Raw genomic sequence first — 8,714 nt, forward strand, 5'->3', positions numbered from 1 at the left:
TTAGGCAGTTCTGCCACAGATTGGGTGTTGGGCGAAGCTTGACCAAGACGACGGTGGAATATATTTCGTAGGGGCAATTTTGTAATTTTACATTTTTATTGGTTTCCGCGCCAAAGCCTACATGTGCAAATATAGTGGGACGGAGAGAGTAGCATTGAAAAGGCTACTATAGTGGCAAATTAATGGCACTGAAAAAGCTAATACTGTTGCAATTTAATGGCACTGAAAAAGGCTACTTCTGTTGCAATTTAATGGCATGGAAAAGGCTACTACTACAGTGAATTAATTGCACTGATAAGGCTATCTTCATTTGATAGAACAATGAAAAGACACTGTAAATTGAAGTAAATGACAACAAACTGAAAAGTGTGGTACATGGCTACATTTCATCAATAATTAAAGTGCAATACATGACAACACAATGAAAAGTCCAATACATGATAACATTGTTCATTACTAAACCATGCAACTACCAAATCTAATAGACTACTAAGTGCAACGAGGTCACTTTTCCTTCCTCAAAGCATCGGGATTCTCCTCCATTGCTGCTTTCGCACGGCGAACACGCTCAAGCTTCTTCTCCCTCTCTTCCTTGCGCTGAGCAGCATGCCTCCTTTCCGCCTCTTCTTTGCGCTCATTTTCTGCTGCCTCCTCTTTGCGTTTCTTCTCCAACAACTCCTTCCGCTCCTCCTCCCACTCCTTCATTCTCCGTAAATGCTTCTTGTCTTTCTCCTTGATCTCAGTGCCGATCCACTCCTCAAAATCACATAGAGGAGGAGGGTCCTGCAAAACATGCAACTGTTACGCACCTAATAAAACATACATTGTTTCAAATAGCACAAAAAAATAGTACACTAAATCAATTTCTCACCAACAACCCAATGCAGATCTAACGAGGTGTAGGGTCAAACGCCCAATTGTCACACACCCAATACCTCTGCTTATACGTTTCCTACTTATCAGAAATTGCTACTCGGCAAGGATCACAACAGTAGCACATATGCACTGGAAGACCACTAGGCAGTGGCAAACTGGTGAAGGCAGCTCCCACTACCATCCTATTCGAAAAATAGAACCAATTTCATTCCAAGAACCGAAAGCAATGAACTATCTAAATCAAACCTAGGGTTTCCATTTGTTGCACATCGATATACTAATGCCAAAATACAATGGACAAAGGTTACCTTGGTTTGCTTGATTTACCACGCCTTGTCATCTTCCCAATCAAAGTATTCAAAATCCAATTGTGAAGAGTGGAGGGGGAGGAGAAATGAGGGAGAGAGAGAGGGAGAAGGCCGATGAGGAGGGATAGAGAGAGGGCAAGCTGCGTTGAGGGGAGGGAGAGGGGGTATCTGCATTGAGGGGAGAGAGGGACAAGAGGGGCCGGTGGTGGCAGGCGGCGCGGCGGCCCACGGCGGAGCCAATTCGTGCGGGTGAAGAGAAGTGAGGGAGAGAGAGGGAGGGAGCTGAGCGCGGCTATGTATTCGGCCTTGCCGTGCCGGAGTCGATGGCGCGGCAGGGCCGCGCTAGGCTGGATGGCACGGCAAGGCCCACGCCAGAGTCGATGGTGTGGTAGGCCCGGCCACGTCAATGAGTCAGCGCATGGCTGACTGCCACGGTGGTAGGCCTGTATAGGAAAATATTAGATACCAAATAACTTCGTCTCGATAGATTAGGTTATTCATTTTTAACTTTGACCAATTATATATAAAAAGATATTAATATTTATAATTATATAATTAGTATCATTGGATTAATCGTGGAATATATTCCTATAATAAACTTATTTAGTGATATAAATGTTGCTAATATTTTCTATAAAGCTAGTCAAACTTGAAAAGTCTCACTAGCACACATCACATAGCGTCATTCTTTTTTGGACAGAAGGAGTAGCGTCTATCAGCAAATATCAACACTGAAGAGTGTCCTACAATGTATTTACCCTATTTTCTATTTTTATCATAGTAAACGAATTAAGCATTATTTGTATATTATATTACTATTTAGCACCCCCTCATTCTAAATAAGTTATTCTAACTTTTCTCGTTATATAGTTTTTGCTATGCACCAAAAGATATACTATGTCTAGATACATAGCTTTTACTATGTATCTAAAAAAACCAGAACGAATTATAATCTAGAATGAAGTAATTATATGATGCCAAGATTAGTTTTCATAATTGCTAATATATTGATTAGCATTTTGTGTGCTAATTAGCATAGTAGTTCTAATTAACATATTTTATTTTTAATTAGTAATTATCATGATAAATTAGTATTAGTGTATATTTATTATTAGTATATAGTTAGAGACTAAATAGTTGATATAATTAGTCAACTACTCTTATCACATTCACTCTTATCCATCCGACCAAATAGGCAGCATGGTTAAGTCCATCTCAAAATAAATGGATTGTCACATCCTATCTAACTTTATCCTCAAATCGAACGTATTATTAGAGTAAATTTGTTAAAGAACACTATTTAATGTTGGTATTTTGTTAATAGACACTACTTAATGTTATTTTGCTAGAAGACACTGCTCAATGTTGTTTTACTAAATGACACTCTTTAATTGTGGCAATTTGCTCCATAGCTATTAAATAATAATCTCCAGGAATAGAGTGGAGAGAGAAGTTAAAAGTGTCAATTATGCCCCTAGCTATTCATTACCAACCCCTTGATAGTTGTCTAAAAAAATTCATATTTGCATACGAAATCAGAAGAAGATGAACTTTTATATAAAAATTATAGAGCTTACATCTACAACTTTGTAGTTGACAAGTTTTTTATTTTTAGTTATTTAGAGTGGTAAAGATTCTTTTTAAATTCTCAGATTCTGAAATTCAAAATTTACCATTTTCAAATGACCTTGGCTTTAAATTTAGAATTGTTTATTAAAAAATTCTGCTTTCAGATTTAAAAAATTCTGGTTTTTAAGTTTCATAGAGATCTTGCAAATGGACCATTTTGACGAGAACAACCATAGAAGCAAAACTTGCTACTTTAGGTACAGCTACTGAAGAGGCATAATGGTTGCGTGAATTCTTGATAAACTTGCCTGTGGTTAAAAAACTGATATCGGCTGTCGAAGTCTAAGTTGAACCATATTGACGTCAAACTCAACTTTGGCTGGTCTTCACTGACTATACTTCGATTTGAGAACACCCTCCTGCCAGGTGCTGCGAACAAAATTGGGGGGGGGGGGGGCTTCGGGTCATGCTCCACCCTCAGCCAAGAAGAAGAAAAGGTTAAGGAAGGCTGCTGCCGCCAGCATGACGGTGAGGCGGATGCATTTGTTAGGTTGATCAACAAGTCTTTTGCAAAAGAACTAGCAACTAAATCTTCCTCAAATGATGTTAACTTGCATCGGTTGAAGTGGAATCATTTGCAATGGTATTGCCTTCAATCTGAAAACTTTAAGTTGCATGTTAGACGATGAAATTTCAGCATCACTGTCCAATAATTCATCATATATTGTACCTGATGGCATAACACATCTTGGCACTTCATTCATGTTGGTTTGCAAGTGCAAATTGGTAGGAACTTGTTCTTCTTTTTGTACAGATTTGTTACTTGTATCTTGTGGCATAACTGCAGTAACTTCGTTATTCAATTCATTTTCAAAACTGAACATTTTGCCGACCTCCAAATTCAATGCATATTCAGTTATGGAACTAATGTTAGACTCTTCATCATATTTGGTAGTGAGTTGTCACCACATTACAAACCAACATTTTGCACAAGTTTGGAACAAAGATCTCCACCACACCTAGCACTAGAATCAACTAAAGAAAATTTTAAATTCATATTATATGCACCTTGAGATTCTCTTTGAACAACAAATGTATCATGATTCTTCTTATACCTTGGAGCCGAGATGGGTTGGCTTGCATAGGACCTTCCACGTACCTCTTGCTGAATTTGTCTTTTGGTAGGCATACCATAATCTTCATCTGATTTAGATCCTTACTTCAAAGTTAGTGCATAAACGCCTCCTCATCACTTGCTTCATCTCTTTCCATGTGTTGATATATTCACGCCCCAATACAAGCTCATTGTCTTGTATTTGATTCCACCAAGTTAGCGCATAACTTGAAAACTCGATGGAAGCAAGGTTTACTCGTTGATGATTAGAAAGATTATGTGCTCCCTAAAAAATTTGATCACATTGTTCCTCCCATTCAATATATGAAACATGGCTTTCTTGTCCTGTAAACTTGGGGACACTCAACTTGATTCGAGCAAGATTATCAGGATCATCTCGATGACGATCACGAGAGAATTCATGACCACCATGGGTAACACTTCGATGAGTATGGTGTTGTCCATACCCTCCATAGCCACGAGACTTGGTTGGGCTATGTTGTTGATGTGGAGCCCGCCTGCCCGCCGTAGGAAGACATTCATTGAACATCCTCTCCACGCCTCCACCAGCGAGTTTTCTAATTGAAGTAACTCAGCTCATGTGATCGGTGCTTCCTCTTTTCCATGACAACCACCACGAACACTCGAATTACCGAATCCTACCATGTTAGGCAAGAAAAAGTGGAATAGGTAAATTTGTGAAATCTCACAACCTCACCTCTTACTTACCAATGCTCGTGCTCCTTCTCAAGGAAAGTGAGCATGTTGGTGCAACAATTCCACATATGTGATTAAGAGGTTGCAAGGATTACAAATCGAACGACCTGGTTTTAGATTTTGTTGGAGCTATATGTGGCTATTCAAGGGAGGCTATGATACTATAACCAAGTGGCATAAAATGTTCAAAAGATAAGTAAACATTGCTATTTTTTTGAGAACATGCATTGCACGTGTTTCATTAAGAAGAAGTTAGAGGGTTTACACGCCCATCGTCACATCATGGTGAGGTGCCATGAGTGATGTGGAAGAACACAAACACAAGGCACCGCTAGGCGGTGGAACGCACGCTGTTGTAACTAACTAAGAAACTAAAAGTGCGACCGAAGAGCTTGTGATGGTGAGCAAACCCATGCTCAGGACACCTGCGACACCGCCCGCCTCCTGCGAGCACCAGCCAAAGGGAAGAGCTCCCGCATTGCTATTTAGAACACCACAAACTTGAGCACACAGAATTGAAACTTGCAGCAAATCACAACACAACCCCTTCTTTTCACTTCTCTTTTTTTATTCTTTCCTTCTTCTTTCCTTTTTTATCTCTAATTTTTTATATTAATTGCGGTGCAGATAACAAATGAAATACAACACAATATAAGTAAAGATGGTGACTAGCAACTTGTTGAACACAATGACACAAAAGGTCATAGTACTATGAAAACACTATAGGATTTTTTGTGGCTTTTTAGTGGACTTTTGGAGATGAACAAAACAATAATATATGATGGGTAAATCAAAGGTTGATATGTGGATTATGGTGAGACCTGCCGTGACAATGAATGCTTTGATATCAGATGACAAGGAACCTCCTTGAGGGTGGCCCGATCACCATGACAGGCGATCGATGAACCAAAGATAATAACTTGCTACGAACAGTGGGATACCTGACAAAGGATGGATGCGACCAAATGATGGGGAGAGAGAGTCATCAAAACCATGAGGACTTCAACTCAATCTTCGAAAGACCGCATAACCACAATCTAGAACTAATCCACACTAAAGACCCAATGAGTCTAGAGCATGAACTAGGAGGCCCAAAAGGATCTCTTCACAAATCCAAGAAGAACAAGGAAGAACAAATGTTTCAGTAAGACACTCAGCAGCTCAGCTGCAACACCATATGGTTTATCAAATCATCAAAAGTTTCTAATAGTTTAGATGTAAGGGATATTTATACTAAGAACAACACTCCTAGTTGGGTATGAATTTGGACTTAGTGCTTTTGAAGCTACAGTAGGTGAAAGGTCTCCATGAGATGGAATTTCGCGGAGTCTCGTGCAACTGTTAGCCTCCTAAGCAATCTCCACTAAAGCCATAACTCCTTATTAGGAAGTCCAAAAGCTGTGTCATTTGTTGCATTGGAAAGCTAACTTGATTATGTTACCAACCATGTATAGCATGCATCACGAAACTTTGCAACATGGTACAATATTGAATGAGAAGTTGCACCAAGATAATTGCCCAAGAAGACCATTGACCTTATGACAGTCTAATCTCATCATTGATATATCCAAATTTTGATCCTAGAGGTACTGTAAACTTGACTTGACAAGCTTTCCAAAAAGTGCTCATTGACATCCATAGCCTTGGGGACTCAAAAGGTATGGTCATTTCTTTTTATGGTACTGTCATAATCGGAAGATTTGACCAGTATCGACTAAATCACTTGAATCTCTTTATTAGAAGGCCGTTGAACATGGATGCATTAGAATGTAGACTCTATAAGATTTCATAAAGTACTAAATGACCCCATAGAGCCTTCCAAAATCAACAGTTATAACTATTTCTTTCTGCTGGTTGATGTGTTGGTCCGAACAACGTCACCCGATCATTGCACTTGTACTTCACGCCTGTGGCTTGTTATTGAACCTAAGCAACATCAATGTACAACAATTAGGTAGCATACCATCCTTAGATACAGTGACATCATAACCAATTAAAAGTAAATTCACTTGTCCATGTAGCTTCTTAGCACGACTTCGTGTGAGTGGACCATGATCATGATCACTTGTGTTAAACGGTGAATGCTCTTCGTGTTCAACACATGATCAGCCGGGATGTCCTCATCAGGAAGTGACTGTGGCGGTGTCATCTTCGTCGAAGCCTCTGAACGGGATTCCTCTGATGGTGTCAGGGTAAGAATGCGCAGAGGAAGCGCCCTGGCATCGACCATGGAGCTAACTACACTGACAGAGAAGGGGCACTCGTGGTCGTATGTCGGGGGATGACAAGGTTTCCCTGAGTCGCTTATGGAGCGACCGAAGCTGAAGGTGTGCATTTGGAGCCACGTGCCGCTCCGCTGGAGCAGCAAGATAGACTGCAAGAGTAGGAGGTTGTGCCCCCTACTGGGGACACACACCTTGTGTCCTAGAGGCTAGAGGCATCGCCAGGGGTGGATGACCGGGGGGAAGGCACCAGTTGGACCCCTTTGAGTTATCCTCTGGTAACCGAGTCTTGGGAGGCTTCAAGCTCCCATCATGTAGAGACGGCTATTGTGTCATTGTTGACACAGAATTTTTGTCCCGTGCCGAGGACACACGCAGCAAGCTAGAAGGGTCTACTCGATGGAGCTATAGATCCGCCTAGCTTCAGCATAGGGGTGGTCGATCCTGCGCACTCCTCCCGAGACGTGCCAGTCAATTTGACCCTATAATTGACAAGGAGAGAAACTTCATCAGTAATTAAGGGCAGAACTAGTCGATGTTGCTAGACAGTCCCAAATGTGCGGCTATGAGAGCCGATATGAAAAGGAGATCGACTAAATAGTCGATTCCAGCATATTCATGAGAATAGATCGGTTAAAGCTCATTGGGTTGCATAAGAAGAATCGGTTATCATTCAGAATAAACGTCATTACTTGAACAAATATTAATCAATGGCAATAAGATATCAACAATGATCAGTTTATGCTGAGCCAATGATTATAAGTAACCGAACCCCTTTTTATAAAGAAACAATTCAACATCACTTAACTGTTTAATAAAGATAAATCTAATGAACATGTTAGATCTCATCTATTACTATGACCAGTGAGGCATGAGGCAAAATCGTGCAGGCCGTAGAAATAACAATAGACTCGATGACCCTAATCATAATCTGGTTGGACGCCTCTGCTTGGCCATTAGCCTGGGCATAGTAAGGGGAGGAATTCAATAGCTTAATCCCCATACTGACAGCAAAATCCCTGAACTCTTCTGATGTGAACATTGTCCCTTGATCGGTAGTTATAGTTTGAGGAATCCCAAAACGATACATAATATGTTTCCTGACAAAATCAATCATGTTCTTTGTGCTTATCGTTTTCAAAGGAATTGCCTCAACCCATTTAGTGAAGTAATCTATTGCCACCAATATGAACTTATGTCCTTTACTTGAAAGCAGAAAAATCTGGCCAATTAAATCAATTCCCCAACCCCAAAACGGCCATGGTTTGATTATTGGATTCATGGCCGATGCAGGCGATCTCTAAACATTACCAAAACATTGACAGTCCTGATACCCCTTGTAATATTCAAAACAATCTTCCAGTATCGTTGGCCAGAAATATCCAGTTCTGCGAATAATCCATTTCATCTTATAAGCCGATTGATGAGCTCCACATATCCCTTCATGCACCTCACCCATCAACACCTTAGCTTCTTCTTGGTTCAAGCACTTGAGCAATACCCCATCGACTATTTTATAATATAACTGATCATCTAACAAAACATATTTAGCCAATTTATACCTTAGCCTCCTGGTAACTTTCCGAGACGGATCTCTAAGGTAATCGGCTATTGTAACTCTCTAATCATCACTTGAGGTTTCACTACTCAAGACTTCTTGAAACACTCGATATCCTGATGCACTTTGAGCTAGACGGTTAGCTTCTTGGTTTTATGCTCTCGAAATATGTTGGAAAGAGATATGAAGAAATCCCTTGAGTAACTTTTGGCACTCATTATAGTATCCTTTCAAAGTCTCTTCTTTGCACTCATATAGGCTGATCAATTGATTAATAATTAACTATGAATCCCCAAATACTTCAATTGCTTCGGCCTTTACTTCATGAAGAAGTTGAAGTCCCTTGAGAA

General features: G+C 40.2%; 1 pseudogene; it reads right to left on the reverse strand.

Annotated features, from left to right (window-relative positions):
- Positions 1-489: 489 nt before the first annotated feature.
- Positions 490-1,057, reverse strand: LOC136510180 (uncharacterized; annotated as a pseudogene).
- Positions 1,058-8,714: the final 7,657 nt, after the last annotated feature.

This window comes from Miscanthus floridulus, chromosome 16 (assembly GCF_019320115.1).
Source record: "Miscanthus floridulus cultivar M001 chromosome 16, ASM1932011v1, whole genome shotgun sequence".
NCBI classification, from domain to species: domain Eukaryota; kingdom Viridiplantae; phylum Streptophyta; class Magnoliopsida; order Poales; family Poaceae; genus Miscanthus; species Miscanthus floridulus.